The sequence below is a fragment of the Dermacentor andersoni genome, chromosome 1 (genome assembly GCF_023375885.2).
Source record: "Dermacentor andersoni chromosome 1, qqDerAnde1_hic_scaffold, whole genome shotgun sequence".
In the NCBI taxonomy this organism is placed as follows: Eukaryota; Metazoa; Arthropoda; class Arachnida; order Ixodida; family Ixodidae; genus Dermacentor; species Dermacentor andersoni.
The window spans coordinates 325,339,250-325,358,599 of NC_092814.1; the positions used below are offsets into that span (position 1 = coordinate 325,339,250).

The 19,350-nt window shown below is 47.8% G+C and overlaps 1 protein-coding gene across 2 annotated transcripts in view; it reads left to right on the forward strand.

Annotated features, from left to right (window-relative positions):
• The first annotated feature begins 3,781 nt into the window (after window positions 1-3,781).
• LOC126516413 (rap guanine nucleotide exchange factor 2-like) overlaps window positions 3,782-19,350 on the forward strand; it is a 635,146-nt gene continuing 619,577 nt past the window's right edge. For both annotated transcript variants that reach the window (XM_050166526.3, XM_055063993.2), the window contains exon 1: window positions 3,782-3,993. The gene's annotated coding sequence lies outside the window, so the exon portion shown is untranslated. The remainder of the gene's footprint in view (window positions 3,994-19,350) is intronic.

The following is a 19,350-nucleotide window of genomic DNA, read 5'->3' on the forward strand; positions in this document are numbered from 1 at the left end:
GAAAGGCGCGTCGGCTCCCCGAGCTGACCGCCGCAGCGCGGCTGCCGGTTGCCCATTGTCTTGCGCCTCTAAATTCCAGGGCTGCCTTTCTCCTGTAGTCGCCACGAGTGTCAGCAGACTGTGACGAATCCTGGGGCCCCGTACCGCAAAGCCCCCTTTTGTTAGGGAAAGCTCTTTTTGCTGCAGAGAGACCATGACGACCTGGCAAATCAACCAACGAATAATACGTTGGGTGCCAAACGTGGCCCGCCCTGCTGTCGTCACCGATTCTCCGAACGAGGCGCATGTCGTCCTCGCTGGTTCTCCGAAGGGCGCCAGCACCGCGGATCGATCGAAGCATGTGCAGCGGGCTGAAATAGCTTTGCAGAGCAGTACCTCTGCAGGCCGAACCTAACAGCGGAAAAGCCGGTGTCTGTCGTCTGGACAAGCGAAAAACAGCACCTAAATTCCCATTGGCTGCGATGCCACGTCACGTGCGCGCCTCGACGGAGCAGAGCGGGTGAAAGCGAACACCTGCTGCCGCAACAGCGCACCAGGCGTTGCGTGAAGGGACAGGGCTACGCCGCGACGCCACGTCATCCTCGCTCTCGCTCTCGGAAGCCTGTGTTATACGCACGTTCGTTATCCCAAGCAAGCACTTGCCTACTTTCTAACTGCGCCTCGGTAATCGGTATAAAAAAAGTTTATGTAAACGTTGGTGATAGGGAGTTTTGAAACTACGACCTACGCTCAGAAGCAGTTTCTTACTCACTGGGCTAAACCAGAGCCTCCTAGATAACAGGCATGTGCACTCTGCGTTATGACCATCATGCTACTTCGACCGAAATTTCCATCGCCAAGCCCGGCGTGACGAAAATGGTGACGTCGAAATCACCGCGGCTTACTCGAGAGCATCCCCGTTAGATTATATGGCAGTTGGGCAAGGTAGCATGACGACAAGGATCGAAGTGCACCGACCTTGTGCTGTCTAGGAGGCGTTTTCCAAGCGTCTGAACGCGCTCGCTTGCCCGCGAGGAGTTCATAACTCAAAAGACCGCGCGGCGGCGTTCAACTGGACAGTAAATGCTTTCGCATTCACAACTCATGAGGAGTGCTTAAGTGCCCTCGGATTTTTTATTTATTTATTTCACATACTTTCATGGCCCGAAGGCGTTATAGGTATAGGTATAGGTATTATAGGCGAAGGTATTCTGTGGTTTTCTGCACTCCTCACCGACATAAGTTCCTTATGTCGGTGAGGAGTGCGACTGATGCGTAAAAGCGACTCCAGTCGACGCTTGTCCTAGGGATGAAGGAGTCGTTCTAAAGACTAGTATGACAGTATGACTCCAACTGTAAGTCTGTGATCCGTGAGAGACGAAATATAAGGTGGAGGAAGGGTCGAAAAGGGTTACTTGCAAAATGTGGTTGAAATGAACAACTTTGTGAAAAATGCATAGACGGGAACACTTGCGGCGTGACAAACTATGATGTAAGTTAAGCATTCATTTCATAGATGTAAAACTAGCATATAGCTGCAATAATATGACAAAGTGAAGCGTGCGCTGTATGATTTTGTACACTTTCCAAAGCGATAATTATTGAAGACAAACTGATGCCAAATGGCTGAGGCGTATTCCAATTACAAGTGTTTTGAAAGAGTTAACTTAATTTAGGAAAAGGTGCAGCCAAAATTGCGGCGTGAGTATACATTTACTTGCGTTAAGTTGCATGCACCAATTAGGACACCAATCAGTTACGCTGTTGAGGTCATCCTGGAGTTTTTGGGAATCGCGAGGACTAGTAATTTTACGGTGGAGAACATAGTCGTGCGCGAACGGCTTAATTGATAAAGAAAAAAATTATGGGGTTTTACGTGCCAAAACCACTTCCTGATTATGAGGCACGCCGTAGTGGAGGACTACAGAAATTTCGACCACCTGGGGTTCTTTAACGTGCACCTAAATCTAAGTACACGGGTGTTTTCGCATTTCGCCCCCATCGAAATGCGAATTGATAAAGAAAGAGCACAGTCGGGGAAATCGTAAGTGCATATTAAAAAAAAAGAGTGGACCCAGAATAGAGCATTGAGGAACGCCATTGAATATATTGAATTACGGCTGTTAACGCTTACAAACTGAGCCCGATTAGACAGCACTTTTTCTATCCAATCGAGTATTTTTACGTTTAACTAGTTCAGTTAGCTTAAGCATTCGTAAATCGTGAGACACAGAGTCGAAAGCTCTGGCGAAATCAAGAAATGCACATTCGATTTCAGTATACAGATCAGAATGTGCAAGAAGATCGTTAGTGAATTATAAGAGCTGTGTTTCACATGAAAATGTCTGGCGATAACGATGCTCTCAGGGGCTAAAGATGTAGTTACATTCTAAAATCTCTGCTACCTGCGAATACATTATAAGCTCGAAAATTTTACACGGAATGCTTGTAAGTGAGATAAGCCTATAGTTAGGTAGATGCTTAGGTTAGGTAGATGCCGCTTTAGCATCCGCAGACCAATGAAAATTGACACGTTTTTTTTTTATTGAATGTGTTAATGACACGTTGATTTATTGTAAAATGTCCATTTCGAGGTTATGCTGAGTCCATGACTGGGCGGAGCATAGACATAGTGGGTCCAGGTGGCACGTACTGTAGAGATCGCCTGCCCTATACTCAATCGTCGACTCGTACGACTTGCCGCCATACATGTAGCCGCGGCTGGTGCAACTGATGACAAAGGGCCGACTGTCAATACGTGTATGGAGGAACCGTGTTATCTAGGCATATATACAAGCATAATTAGCTGATGCCGACTGTAAGCACATAATAGTTCTTGGAAATGCTGGTAATAGACCGCCGCACCCGATATGGCGATGTGCTTAGATCAGCGGGGACAAACGAAAATGCAGTGTCCGGCCACATGTTGGGGAGTGGCAAACACGCTGAAACGTTGCTAAGGGCGCTGCTCCAGGGCGATAAATTTTGACAAGGAAGAAAAGAAACGTCCAAGTTAGCAACGCTTCTTTCGAAACATCTCCTAAGCCTGTTTATGAAGTGTACTTGTTCGACAAGGGACTTGCGTTTTTTTTCTCTCTCTCTCGTTATTTTCATTCCTAAAGGCAATGCGAGAAAAGCACGTAACCCGGAACGCTTTCAGGAATAAAGAAATGGTAATTTCGAAAAGTATATGCAGTCTGAAAACCAAGAACCCTGCGTATTGTACGCAAGCACCAGCGAAGATGCCACGAAGAAGACAGCGAAATTCACTATTTTAATATTATTACACATACGCATAGCAACTGCCTGCCGATACCTATCGAGTTGAATTGGTCGTGCTGAGCAAGTGTCAAACATTTCAAGCTTGTTGTCCATGTTGCTCACGTTCTATAGTAGCCTCTTTCACGGTTATAGGGTGCCTCGATAAAGCTGGACATCGAGGTATGCCCTATACGGTTTGAGCACATATGACGCCACCTGATAACGGCGACGGCCTGTTGTCGCGCGATTTCCGGCATTTTTTACAAGAGTAAACTTCGAACTTCACGCTTCGGGCCTCTGGAGCGGCAAGCCTGTAGCAATTGCGAAGCTTGAACAGACCGCAGATATCCTGCCGATGCGAGTGCAGCACTGCGCGAAGCGCATGCGAAACACAAGCGAGCGAGACCGACGCTCCTAGGGGCAGCACCTAGGGAGAACTGGAGACGCTAGGTATTGCGGGGAAAAGCGGGCGGGCTGCGCACGCCGCCAAGCGAAGCCAGGCGGCGAAGCCCGTCGGAGAGGTTGGAGCGCGGCGCAACCAACGGGGAGGGAAACAGCCACCTTTGCGGGACGGTCCAGTGTGTGCCCACCGCGGTCCCATGCGCTTGGCGCCACCGTCGCTCGGCGGCTTTTTCGTTTGAACGGCCCGGCGTGTGCGCCCCCGTGAGCGCGTGTGGTGCGTCGAGTGTTGTGTGTGCGCGCGCGTGTGGAAGACAGGCCTCTGCGGACTTACCTGCGCGTTGGAAAAGTCGGGTAAGTTTTTCGTCAGTCATCTACCTCGCGCGGCGCTGTTTCCACTAATTTCAATGAACGGGCGAGCTTTGAAGGCGTTCTGTGCGTCGGGCTTCAGCGTCGCCGATCGCCGTTCGGGACGGTTGTGTTTGTACAAAGGCGCCCCAGCTCTCCCTCTCTCCAGGGCCCTCCGTTCCTTCGCAGCGCGTCGTTTCCCTTTCCCTCGCCATTTCTGCCCGCGGACCACCTGCTCAGGTAAAACGCAGCCGGCTTTTCTCCGAGCGCAAATCGAGAATATTTATGGTGAGCCGTTGTGGCGGCGGCTGCGACGGCGTCTCCCTTCGACGACTGCGAGAATCCTCGCGATCGCGCGGCGGGCGCTCGCTACAGCGATGTATGTTACGTATACAGGCGGTCAACCAGCGCGCACACGCGCGAGAATTCTTGTATTGCGGGCTATGCGACTCGGAAGTCCACAAAGGAAAACGACCAGAACGGTTGCCGGCCGATCCAGGGCGGACATAAAGAGAGGCTCGCGCGGTACGCGCGGCTGCAATAGAGATCGTCGGTTAGTTTTCGCAGCTTGTAACATGGTCCGTGAATATTCAAATTCGAACCTCGCGAAACGAGAGGAGCTGCGATTCGATATCAGCAGGGAAAAACGGTCGCTGAACGGCATGCGTGAATCTCACGCGGATCGTGTATCTGGCGCTTTTTGCGGACCTTTCTCACTCGTCGAGCGATATTTTCCCTTCCGTAATGCGCTGGAGGCGTTCAAAACTCGCCCTCGAGGTAGCGAAGCTTTCACTGCACTGCTTGTCGTCATTTTCCCATTTCCACTTCTCGGAAAAACTCGCAGAGCGCATGCTTCTGCTCTTTGAAGTGAACGTCCAATGTTCACTTCAGGGAGCAGTGACACTTGCGCAGAAGAGGGCAAACTCCAATCGCTGGTTACTGAGCGCGATTCCCAACAATGTAGTCTGTTTAACTATGCTTATTCAATGGCGGCTCAGCCACTGCAACTACGTCCCGCTGAATGCGGTTCTTATAAGGGTAACTTGTGGTACCTTGCCTTTAATCTAGCTCTCTCTCTATCTCGTATTATCAGGAGTAACTAAAAAGCGGACGTAACATATATTCGACTGCTGATTAAAACTAACATACCGTTTTCCCTTTGTACTTATCGTTGTTTAAGCTATCCTCAAGGTCAAGCAACACTGCTCAGACATTCAGTGACCTTATGATTGGCATATCTAATATATATATATATATATATATATATATATATATATATATATATATATATATATATATATATATATATATATATATATATATATATATCCGCGCTTCCTATCGCAGGGAGCTCACTATCTATGGTTGAGATGCAACGTAGAGCGTTGCATCACAACCACGGAAAATTTAGTTGTTGACGTGACGTTTACGGTGTCTCAGCTGAGAGGGTTGAAGACGTATACTAAGTGACGTGCACTGGACGTCTTGTGACGACGACGACGACTGCACATTCATGAAGCGTGTTACCATCGATGAACAATGGCTGTGCTTTACCTCTTCCTCTTTTTTTTTCTTCAGATTTCCGTGCTAGCTTGCTTGCTTGCTTTGAAGCATCTTTCCAAGCAAGCGTTCGCTTGTGCCGCAGTGTCGCATTATTCAGCTAGAGGCCCGGATGTAACATGCCCGTAATGCTTCACAGATATACGTATAACAAATTTGCACTGTCGTAATTTTTTTTTTATTTTGACGTACAAAATATAAGCAGGATAAACAATCGGCCCCTGTTGCACTACTACTGTGCGGTACACAACTGCGGGGAAACAATTCGAAGCCACGAGATGGAGAAATGCGTTGTCAGCTTTGCAACATACGAACTTGCTGGCGAAAGAATAAGGTGTCAATTCTACAAGTGCCGAAGTAGCATTTCATAATTCGTTAGAGATGGATTTCAGGCGCCGTTCGCGGGCAAGTTCCCGTTTATGGCGTATGTGCCATAAACGTCCCTTTCCCTCCCAAACAGCGCCTAAGTTTACTCTACTGCGAATTGATACATTGTGAGACAGTGTACAGATATGTGCAGTGATAGCCGTAGCTTGCCTAATTTTTTGCAAGTAAAGACGGTACATTTCACTAAAAGCCCCTGAGCTCACCGTTCACAGGCCATCAGGACACCTCAAGAGAAAGCCTATCGCAGCACACATTTACTTGTTTTGTGGTAACCATCGCAAGAAAAAAAAAAAAGGTACGAAATAAAATGAATCTGCAATGCGGCGCTTCGCGGTGATTCATGGATGCATGTTCTCTGCCAGTTTGCTTACTCTCTTTGCAAAGTTTTAGGACTTGCAGAATGTGAAAGACAAAGATGTATTATTCCCTTCGCAAGAGAATAGACACGTGCACACCGTAGAAAATTTATGCGCGTGACTATGTGTGTAGTCCTTGCGCAGCCAACGTCACATACGTGTTTGTCCCTTTCAGTATGACAGTAGCTAGCCTGCTTTCGTTGTCGTGAGAGTCTAGTTGTTTTTATGTATACGAAGACAACAACAACAACTTGCTATAGGTAGAGTGCACGAATCTGTGCAGGGTATAGAGCTCGAGCTTACCTAGTGCCTTGTGGTTCGCGTCCACCCAGACGTCATTATAATTACAGCACACTTTCCAGATGACCTTTTATGTGAAGTTGCTGACAAGAGTTGTATAATATATATATATATATATATATATAGTCATATCATAAGAACCCAACAATCCCCTTCCTTCTCGTTTATATATATATATATAGCCTTCAGGCGTGCATTGGCAACGAGCACTTTCGTTCACGAATATTGTCTTTCCAATACGAGTCACGGCCCGCTTCTCTCCATATGAATGGGCACCCCAGCTGATTGCGGTATAGCGAATGAGGTGATATAGAATGCTCGGGTCAGCAACAAACAGTTCTTACGGAAGGAAGACTCTGTGAGTTAATGGCCGCAAGCTATTTGTCATGGATGGGAATGAGTCGCGCTTTGCGTGCACTCCGAATGAAAGCCGCGCTCGAAAATTACATCCATGCAGTATAGCCGAGGGCTGCGCGACATAATTGCGAAGGCCGCTTGGTGTTGGCAAACATGCACCCGAACTGCAGTTTTGCGCTCGGGCGCCTGTTCGGATTTCGCTGCAATTGAAATTCGACAGCAGCCAGGAATGAAACCGGCGTTTCGCGCCCGGTGTCGGTATATACGTCGCGGTCGTTAAACCACCGCGGCGGGTATTTCAGAGCTTACGAAACTTGCAGTGGAACTCGGAGCGCGCATTGGGTGCGTTATAGTTGCATGGACGAAGGAAAGAAAAAGAAAAACTAGGAGGGAGCTTTACGTAACAAAATTGAAACCAAGAAATGTTCAACCCAACATGTGATCATGTCGCGGTAAGCTTTATATAGTGTCTACCACCGCCGCACTTAATTAGCGCACGCTCTTCTAAAAGAAAGAAAGAAAGGCGACGGGTGCGACAGCTACGTGCGGCCGCCGCACTCGCACATTTACGAAGAAGACCACAAATGGATACGTAGCAATAAAATGACCGAATTCGCGCAAACGTGTGCGGAGAAAATATGCGAAAGGCGGTTGGTAAGGCACCCGCGGACAAGTGCTACAGGGAACCAAGTATACACTGAGCCGAGTCCGCCGAGCGCAGGGTCACGTGCTATAGACTGACTATTTGAGAGAGAAAAAACGAAAGGGATGGTTCCACGGGGAGCAATTGGCTTGCGAAGGCTGGCTGCGATTACGTAATGCTGCCTCCCAGTTTATTTCGTTCCTCCACGGTTACAGCGACACTAAAGAGCGGGCTGTATTATAAAATTGCTACTTTCGTTCAATGAAAAACAAACGCACTCTTATATACCATGAGGGGAGGCGTGATGAGCCAGAAATGGCAAAAAACGAAAGACGGGTCGTTAGGAAGCCTTGAAGTGCCCGCACTAGCAAGCCGTGACGTCATGGACATTGACGGCGCCTGGTCAGGTCCAGTTAAATCTTATATCGGCAGTGATGAACTACGTCGTATTCTAAATGAGGAAAGGACTGAAGCTAGCAAGTTTCAGGAACTTTTACTGCTGCACAACGTTTCAAATCCGTGACGTGCCGACGTCGGACTTTCCGTGCGAAATGTGAAAAACTGGAAGCTTGGTATTAGTTTTCCCTTCTATTAATCAACGCACAATTAACAAAACTGAGATTTTGAAAGAATACAGTTTCATGTATAAACTGGTTTAGTGGTTCTCTCTAGGGCCCCTGAATTGTGGGTGTGTAGTCTACGAGGCTATATGTCAGCGAGAACATGCGCTACGAGGTGATGATCAGAAGGATCATTTCTGATGGCATCCACTTTGAAACGGGGCGGCTAGAAATAGTCACCTAGCCTACTTGAGGTAATCAGGTTTTTGCTACATTTATTGCCGTCTAACGTTTTGCGCATCTCTTCCTGACCTTCTGTCGATTAATTAAAACATATCTCTAAATTGTACAGTTGCCTATGCCTGTCACGACTCCTGCTCTATCGATCTCTTCCATGTTATGTTTACACCAATACTCCAAGCATCTCGTGCTTATCTCGATCGTTGACTATAGTTAATGCACACATCCTCTTTTAATCCCAGCTCTTCTGGAAGGCAGACGTTCCTTACAGTTCCTGCACCAGCTGCGAATATCTTGACATTCCACTACGATGTATTGAGTCCTCCCCGGACATTTGCTGCTGCAAATGAGGGCGGACGCGCTAAAGCGCCCTCAAGAGCATGTACAGGGAACATTGCATGGCTGTGGCCACCGCAGGCTATGCGACCATCTAAAGAAGGGCTGGTTTCGGGTGTGTCCGCTCGCTGTTTCCCATACATCGAAGGATCGCGCCTGCAAGTGTATACACGTCGCTCCGCCGGGCGTCGATCGAGTTGGCTGCGCAACGTGCGATGGCATGCTTCGCCGTTGACGCGTGAAAACACCGCGCGTGTCACAATCACAACGCATTTCTATGTTTCTTTCTCGTGCGGCAGTACACCTGAGGTGCATGGGTTGCGTGCCGTGCATTCAGACGCGGGCCGGAAGTGCCGGAGTTGCTTCACGGGGCACACATGCGCGGGGCTGGGAACGCGGTCCAGGCCGCTCGCATCGGCGTCGCCGTGTTTGCGTGGTCAATGCCAGCGTCCCCTCAATTACAACGCGGCCAGTTCCCGTGGCTGTTTACTTTGTCCCGTCGCATACGCTTGGCTGAAGCGCACGGAACGAGGGTCACGCAGGCGGTCAGAGTTATTGAACGGCGTAGACGGAACGCTGAGCGCATGTAAGGGGACGTTGCAGGTATCCGTCGTGGCACCGTTACCGAAAGGCCACGCGAACTGAAGCTCGCCGAGGTTCAAAAGATGTCGTAACTTTCGCTAATTATAGGTACTATACCAGGGTCCTTCCTGGTACACTAATGACACGCACACTGCCGGCAAAACGTGTTAAACGCTTCAAATCCTATTATGTGATGCTGTTTACAGTCGCACTTAATATGTGTTAGCTGTAGTAATTGTTTGTAGAATTACACTAAAGCAAGACGCTAAATCAGTTTAGACGGTTAAAGCGTTCCTCGATAACTCTGTTGTCGTTAATTTCGAAAGAATAGGTTGATTATTAGAAGAGAAAAGAAAGGTCATAGTTTCCGTTTTCGAATTTCGCGCCCAATCTCCAACCCCGGTGCGTCGCTGTGACGTCATGGGTTGCAAGACATTTTTTTTTTTTTCGTATTTAGGCCACGTTGGCTCAACAAATGTTCCAGAAACTCGCAATTTGCAATCTCTGGCGCGTTTCGAACACAACGAAGACCATCTTGACCGGTAAACAATAAACTAAGCCCTAAAAGACGCCGTCAAAATCCATCACATCTCTGCGAGCAGGTGCGGGAACTTCAAGGAGCCACTCATCTTTTGTTATTGCGATTTTTTGTGGCTCACCAAGCGTCTTATCGAGGTAAGAGAGGTGTTTCTGATATTGTAGGAGGATAATTTATCGATAAAGAAGAAATCATTTTCTTCTTTAGTGTCCCTTAAATGTTTGACCTCCCAAAGCAGCTGCACAGTGAGCCATGAGAGACACGTATATGCAACAGAGGGCTCCCGAATGGTATCGAATCCTCAGCGAATTTTAACGGGTACCTAGGTACCCGAGCGCTTTTCCACTCTGACCTCGTATGTGCCCATGTATTATACTATCATTGCTACTGCGTATTGCTATGGCGTATTGCTATCTGCTTACAAAAGTAGCCAACTGCAAATGCACTGCGGCGTCTAATCTCGCACACTCCTTGCGGGTACTAATTTTGGAATGTATAACACTGAAAAAAAAAAATCTAATAGCACTGTTTCCGCTTTGCATTAAGGGTGCAAGGAGGCTACGCGGACAAAGCCGAAAGGGAGTAGACGGTGGTGAATGTTCCTCTGGTAACGATTTCGCTACACTGGCTATATACGACGAAAACTAGATACGACGACCACTTCGGGCCCGAAGCACAATTTCAAAACTTGTGCCCCTCTCCCTACACCCTCTTTCTTTAATGAGCAAAATGAACACACGAACTCGGGACAGGACGTGTGCTCATTGCATTGGTGGTGATTTCATTGGTTAAATATACGCCTTCCAAGTATATCGCTATTTGCGACTCTGTACTCCTACACCGCATCTTACTTTTTTTGCAGCCGGCAAGAGCCGGTAAAAGTTACGTTCGCTCATACAAAACGAGAAGCCGCTTTTTTTATAATTTAGAAACAACTAAATGTTAGAGTGACGTTGGCACGTCTCCGCCTGCTCAGAACTGAGCTCAGGTCGTTAAAGAAAGTATGGGGTTTTAGGTGCCAAAACCACCATCTGATGAAGAACAGCAGATTGGGGCAAGTTGGTGTTTTTACATAACGTTTAAAACAGCGCTAAAATAGGGCACACGCAGCGGATGGGACACACACAGTGCCGTATGTGTCCCATCCTCCTTTCCGTTATCTGGTGTACGTCGTTACCGCTGTTTTTAAACATCACGATCTGATCATGAGGCACACCCTAGTGGGGGAGGGGACTCCGGAAGTTTGGACCACCTGGGGTTCTTTAACGTGCACCTAAATCTAAGCATACGGGTGTTTTCGCAGTGCGCCCCCATGGAAATGCGGCCGCCGAGGCCGGGGTTCGATCTCGCGACCCCTTGCTCAGCAGCCCAACACCATAGCCACTAAGCAACCACGGCGGGTGAGCTCAGGTTGTTTGCGCACCGAACTTGGATTGCTCTGTGGACTCAATTAGGTCTGTCTAAAGGGGGATAGTTTTCCCTTGTTTGTCTCGAATGTACTCCGATCGATATCTCCCCTGCCCCCAGTCTCTTATAAACAACAACAACAACAACAACATAATAATAATAATAATAATAATAATAATAATAATAATAATAATAATATCGTTTCACAACAGTAGGTGTTCCGTGTCGTGGCTTCAAACACGGTGCCCTGAATGCGACCATTGCTTGTTTTGTCACAAGGTGTACGTTGCGGCGTGCATGCCTATCTTTGTTTATTCGTGGCCGCATATGAAGAACCAACAGCTGGGTTATCTATCGTCATGGCGCGTCAAACATCGTATATATGTATAGACCGCACGTGAACTAAGATAACCGTTAGTTTTGGTCACATTCGTTTTAGGTGTTGCGAACTACGTTCTTGACAATACGCCTTCCAAATAAGTCACCCGGGGCCACAGGAGATGCAGGAGGTTGCCGGTTTTTTTTTTTTTTCTTGTTTTCTTTTTTTTCTTGTTTTCTTTTTTTTTATGTTACTGTTCACCCCGCAGGGCGCTTCTTACACAGTTCCAAACCAAGTCACGGTGCTTGTCCGCCGTGCGCGATCAAAACTCGATTCCGCACTGTAGGCATCGCATGACATCACACGCCCGCATTCCGACAGGGGCGGAGCGCGAAAGCGCTCGTGCACCGCGCCTTGGGCGCACTTTAAAGAACACCAGAGGTGGTCTGAATTAATCCTACAACGTCCTTCATAGGCTCTTTGTTGCTTTGAAACTCCATCCGTGATTGACCTTGCATAGCATCTTTTGCTTCCACGGCCTCAAACATTGTTTACGAGACCGTATGATAGAAAATGCGTAGTTGCGCGTTGATTCCGTGGCGATCCACAGGCTTTGACTTACGATGTGGCACGTGGGAATAGGAACATGCGGCAAGGCGACGTGCCCCGCGGCAAGCGCTGAAGTTCGACAAGAGGGAAGGGCGCGTGGTTCGCCGTTGATGCGTGTTTTCCTCCTCCGATTCAGGGCTACCGTTCGGCGGCACTCAAGCGGTCCGCCCCCGATGAAAAGGTTCGACGGGAGAAGGGGGGGGGGGGGGGGGGGGTGGTTCTATCGCCAGTATATTGCCAGTGCAGTCCCAGCGCTGATTGCTGTGTAGCGCGCCGCAAGCTTATTTCCAGCTGTAGTCTTGCCATCGTGTAATCTAGTCGTTCTCAAACTTTTGAGAACGAGTATTCCTTCCGCATTAGAATGGCCGACAGCCCTGCTTGCGACAACTGCATGCGGCTGCGAGGAGACGATCGAGCACCTCCTCTGTGACTGTCCCCGTTACACTGTGTCACGGCAACTGACGAATTCCACGAAAGAGTCGAGGAAGCGTACCCAACAAGCGCAAATCTTCTTGTAACGCAGGGGGTCCTCAATGATATGGTTCACTGAACCTATGGAAAGGGCGAGTGTTGTTGCGATCTCGTGCTACTTGATGCTACGATTTCCCCGAATCAACTCGTCCACCTGATGCTGATGATCCTCATCAGAGGCTGACTCTGGAGATCTCATGCGGCTGGATTTTGGTCTTTCACAGTCCTTGCACACCTCCACACAGTGCTGACGTCAACACAGGCACCCTCGTAAACTGCAGTGAGATGGCGATGAATGTTGATATGCGCACAACCTTCCGCAGTCAGAAATTCAATTACAGCCCGCTGTTTTCAACCGGACGTCACCACTGGATGTCATGAATTGCTCGATTACTCTGGAACGAGTAGATATGGGAAGGTGAAGCAAGTGAAATTCTATAGCTTAAACATCAGTGCATTAATGAAAGAATTCAAAATGTTTGCAGAACTATTGGCAAAGTAGTGGGCTGCGTGTGTGTGTTTAGGTATTTTCCCCCCTTTTTTTATCCTTCTCTCTCACACCTATTGCGTCCCCTTGCCCCTCCCCCAGTACAGGGTAGCCAACCGGAGATAATCTCTGGTTAACCTCCCTGTCTTCTTTTGCCCCTCTCTCTCTCTCTCTCTCTCTCTCTCGTATATATATACATATATATATCGCTTATCCTATTTGTATAGATATATATAGAATGAGCGATGGAAGAAAGGTTAGCCAGAGGTTAACCAAGATAAGGCAGATAGAGTAGCCAGTGTAACTGGCTGGTTAGATACTCTGCACTGGGAGAACGGGAAAGGGTATAGAAAAGACGAATAGTTCGTATTGCATGCCTATAGAACTTGCTGACGATTATTAGTCTCCGGAGAAGGGCATTCTTAGGCACAAGTATTACTCAACTTTAACCGTTCAAATGCAACCTTATTTGTTTTGGGGTCTATCATTTTGTCGGAAACCGGAGCCGAGAATGAGGCTTCGCATAGGTCGTCGTGAATGCCTCACCGTATACGTCCCGTTCACTCTTTTGGTAAAGGGGGCTCGTGAGTGGAAAATCTCTGTATAAAGCATAGTCCGCACAGACGCCCGTGAACGTCTCCAAGAATCCCTGAATGGCCGTTAAACGCAGCTTGAGGAACATTATCTTATTACATTCATCCTATTGAAGCGGTTGAACAACGCATGCTATCGAGAACAACTAAATTCACTTGCGCTGGCTGTTCCATGCAGTTAAGACAATGAAAGTAAGAGCCGCAGTCGCATGTGGCATACCTCGAGAATAAGATTACGCTGCAGCATTTACCATGGCCCAGATTTACGTTTTTGGTCAACGACAATGTCATCTATTTCAGTCAGAAAGACAAGCATTATCTATCGCATTGCGACGACTGGACGATCGGCCGTTGTCCGTGCAAGTGCTACTTGACCGTCCCCATCGCTCGTCGGCCCACAAAGCTGTGCAGGCACTTTTGTCTTTCTAGAGGGCGACTGGCCTAAGACCGACTGGGCTTACTCAAGCCCTCCGCATGCGTGCGCGAGCTCACCGCGTTCTTCCCCTCCCTCTCTCTATCTATCTCATCTTTATATTCCCTCTTTCCCGTCCCCCAAAGTAGGGTAGCCAACCAGGCGCATTTATGGTTAACATCCCTGCCTTCTCCCTTTCTTTCATCCTCCTCCTCCTCCTCCTCCTTGTCAGTGAGAACTGGACCGGGATAATATAACGATTATATTCCAAAGCTATTCCTTTTCGCGCATCGTCACTGGTAAAACGACGCTCCGCCCACGTTATCACAGGAATGGGCCGACTGTGAACGGTTGACGATAAAGTAATAGAATCGAGTGAAAGGAATCTGTGCGTTGTTCTTCGTGTTGGTGGGGGTGGGCATGTTGCCACAGGCGGAGTTAGTCTTGCAAACCTGGCCAGCCAGTGCTCCGCCTGTGCGTTATACCAACCAATCAACCGTCTTTTGCAACGATCCATTCAATTTTCCTTTATTTAAAAAAAAATCATCTGTCACATCGAGTGATGCGGCAGTGTCCAAGCCAATGATGAAGGACGATATAGAATGGAGAATGGATTGAATTGTTACGGAATACGGCCCCTATTTGCTGTCATGGTACTGCGGTACAGCGTTTTGTTGCATAGTATACAAAGCACGAGCCATATTTTCACCGCACTTCAATAACAAGTGAACACTTTAATTACAAATGTTCTGTTTCTTGCCTCATATAATGAACGAGACTCGTTCCGAGGTGGTGTTAGCGATAATGATACACTTCTCTCACAATTGTCCAGCATCGGGATTGGCTGCAATTTGCACTTACGAACAATTCCCACGTGATAGCTTTTTGTGAATACAGACCATTGACCTTGCTTGCGGGGAACACCTTGAGCGCATCTTTTCCTTTTTTTTTTATTGAAGTGAATGTTAGGAGAGGTTGGCGCCTTTATGTGGTGGCACCGGCTACTCCTTGTCACTTGGCTGACGAAACAAATTTGCGCAAAAAGGGAGAATAGCGACACTAAATATAACACTCAGTAGAACACCGGATCAATAAAAAATATACAGTCCAACAGCACATGAGTCGCAAAGTTCTGTGCATGAGTTCAGTCCACGTACGCATATATGAAGTCCGATGTTTTGAACAGCCAAAACACACAACAACACTTGTAATACACTCCAAGTACAGGACAGAATTATACGTATTGCGTAAAAGTTGCGATCACCACATAAACCAACTATGCACCACGAACAACGTTTATGTAACTCATTTAGCGTATTCGGATCATCCAATACTTAATATTTTCCCAAAATGTTGGTCTCCTCTAAAAACTTTTTCAGAGCAAGAAGCGCTCTTTTTTGAAGGCCCGCAGTTGGCCATGGGCCAAGTATCTTTTTGAGAGTGAATGGTTTTCTGTCTCCTCTCTTGCTTCGTAGCGTGACAGATATAAGGAAGATGCCTTGTTTTGAGACAATAGTTGCCAATATTTCTAACTTTATCAGAATAGATCACCAACTCACACACACACTGAAACAATATTTATCCAGCAACAACATTTATCCAGCATCCGACAACAGCAGCCCTGCTGTTGGAGTTCGTGGCTTTGAGCTTCAAATAAGATCAGCAGTATGTACGGGTGAACGTAAAAGAAGAAAGGAAAGAACACGTACTCCCTAAAGGCCGTTTTTCGTTGTTACGTGCGTATCTCCTGCGGGATCACGTGCATCCATTGCTGCGTAGGGATCAAACCTGATGCGACAACGGTGCTTGAAATACGGCAACGCGAACGCTATACGGAATTTCTTCCCTGCAAAAGGCTCGCGCGCTGAAAGAAATACGTCTATAAAAGCATGAGAAGCACAGGCCACAGTACTAAGAAGATAAGCTGCGTATGACTCCCAATGGGCAAACTGATAAGCTAGATATGAGTCACGTCAAAGTCAGCTCAAAGCTTAGGCACGCATGTCTGGTTCCGCGTCCGAGTCGTTGAGCACCTTCCACCAAGACGGCGGAGCGAAACACATTCGCTGCACAATTGTGGCTCTTGCACGGCTGCACGGTGACGCTGCGTCCTCAGGGATACTCCTTTCCGGGGTATCTTATGCAGTCACGTGGTTACGTGTTTTCTTTGACAGTCACAGTTTCCGACAGACAAAAAAAAAAAAAGAAATCTACGTGGCACGCAACAGCGTATATATATAGTGAAATTCTACCATGCAGACTCGTTGACGGTGTGCACCTCCGGAAATGGTGAAGGTGATTAATAAAGCTTCGTTGCCAAATTGGAAAGCGAGTCACCGCCGTCTACTTTAGGCATGAACCCGAGTGCACTATATGGCCTGGCGAATTTATATTTGTACTCGCAACAATGTACCACAAAATATATAGCGTGCAAGTCGGGAGAACACGGTGACGGTTCGGTAACGTTTAAGTTGGAAGTCAGCGCCCTTTTTCATCCTGCCCGTCCCTCATTTTGCCGCGTGCGCTGTGAACACCATCGAAATGTATATGCCACAAAAGCGCATCTCCACGTTTCGTTGGCCGCATAGATGCTGCGGCGATCATTCGCCTTGCTGGTCCTTAAATTTGTTACCGCTGACAGAACGAGGGCCCTTACGTTCACCTTTTCTTTTTAATGCTCGCCGTTGGCACAGCAACCTATTTGGTCCGGCTGGCTCGTGTTCCTGCCTGCGATAAGCACGCAGGCACACAACACACACGCAGAGACCCCTTTTCCGCGGGCGTCGCGCGCGCGTTTAGCTCTTTCAGCGGCGCACGGCAGGGACAGGTGCGCCCGTTCGCGATGCTGCACCTGAGTGAAATGCAGTGAAAAAAGAGCTGCAAAGGGCAGCTGCGAGGCGGAGATACATAGTTCCAGAAAGCTTGCGTTCGTGTGTCGTTGAGCCGTTTATATATGTGCGCGCGCTTCTGCTGCTGTGCTCGTTCCGTCGACGAGCACGGTGCGTGGACTTTTTCGATTGACGAGTGTGTGGTATTAGGGGTTTCTTAGTGCGCTTACGGAAAATGAATTCTTAGATGAACGGGGGCACGAATCATGATTGATGTCCGTGTAGTGTGCCGAACAGTGTTCTTTCTCGCTCGAATTGCCGCGCGACTGGCCGCTCGAGGCACTTTGTGTGTATTCGCGGGCTTCTTTCACGCCCGGAAAGAAACACTTCTGTATATATAGCGCGCATTGAGCAACAGAAAGCTGCATCGGGAGTTTTTCGTGTCACTCTACAATTTTCTCATTGACACTTTTCATCTAATTATAATGTTTGAGAAGTTGATTGATTAATTAGGACTAATTGTCTAATTAGGTGGATTTAAAAAAAAATATTTGAGTATCTCCAAACGACGACAAACAACATTAGCTTGGTTCTGTCCAGCTACGTGGTATTCGCATATTTTAAAACTCTGGCTAAAGTTACGGGAGACACGCTGTGGCAAGCAACTGTGGCAAGCTTATAATACGTGCACGCACTCTCAGCTCTTGGCACTGTGCTCTAACAGTCTTGATCGCGTCGAAAGCGCAAGGTGGCGTACATTTCGGGGCCCGTGTCTACTAGTTTATAAGGTTAACATATGTCACGGAGCGGCGCACCTGGAGAGGGCAGGGGAATTCCGATCGAACCTTGTATTGCGCGGGAAACTCGTCTTCGTTTTTTCCTATTTTTTAATACCTACGCCTGGCACGATATGCGTAGCCTTCTCTTATGCGGTACAGAAGACCAAGGACTTCGTTAAACTCTGCTCGCAATCAGTGTTAAAGTCAGCAGTTCTAGCAGGTTCGGACAATGCGGATTCACCAAACTGGTGTTCCAGTCAGAAACACTGTCAATGTAGGTGAAAATTGGGAACCGTGAGACATTATATACGTGCGACCGCCTCTGCACTGCCACAGGCGCACGATCGAGGCATGGGTCCTGCATGTAATCGCAGTTTGCGAACTATATCTGTTCAAGTGACACAAAAACGATGTGCCGTACGTGCCACAAAGACGACTACGAATATAGCTGTGCAAGCCGGCGCTCACAGTGCAGCATCCTACAAATGTACCGAGATAAAAGCGCCTTTTCCTTGACAAAGCTAATTTCGCAAGCATGTTCGTGCTCTTAGACTCGGTGTTTTTTTTTTTTTTTAGTACTTCAGGCGCAATTGTTTTCTTTTCTTTTTTTTCTCTCCGTAACGAGGTGTCGCCGGCGCTACCTAAATGCGCCAATCTTTCCTTTAAATTTCTACCAATAATGAAAAAAAAATAATAGAAAGAACTGACGAAATTGGTACTTGTCATTATATGGTTCGATACCGATTCTACGCGCAGAGAACGTTCAACGGCTATATCCGTCGCCGCATATATACGCACCCTTCACGACGCAGACGTGGGAGCGCGATTGCAGTGCTTCCAATGCAGATAGACTTGCGGTTCCCAGTGGGGCCTCCTGCCTTACCTTGTAGTGTTTTGCCACTGAAGCGTGAGCCCATGCATCTGATCTAGTCATAATTTCACAAGAACTCGAAGCAGTCGTACATCGCCTCTGGCCAATTCGAATTGAATTCTGGGGTTTTACGTGCCAAAACCACGATATGATTATGAGGCACGCCGTAGAAGTGGGCGACTCGGGAATAATTTTGACCACTCGGGGTTCTTTAACGTGCGCCCAATGCACGGTGGCCAATTTCGGAAGCAGTGCGATCGTGGCTGCCGTGTAGACCCGTGCACACCATCGCCCTTTCGCGGTCCTATGCGCCAGTGACAGAAACGAATTGTTTGATAACGCCGGTGATGCTCAACGCAATGAATGGGATTAAAGTACAGACAGAAAGGTGAAAAGCGTGCTGAAAGACCTATGCCGCACTCACCACACATGATTGTTTGCAGTTTCGAGACGCCAACCAGTAAGACGTTGTCTTGGTACTTCACGTACTGCAGTGACGTACAGAAGCTTATGCATCATCATTCCCTGAAAGCCTCATCGGTGGGAGCAACGGTAGCAATGGATCGTCGCTTCGGCGGGAAACTTCTTGTTCTCATCCTTTCCTTTGTCGCTTCTGTGTTTTTCTCCGCTCGATCGTAGTTAGACGCGTAAGAGACGAAGTCCTTCTCCAGTGCAGCATGCGGTTTAAAGGCATTTCGCTAAAGTTCGGAATGCCGTTTGCCGCTTAT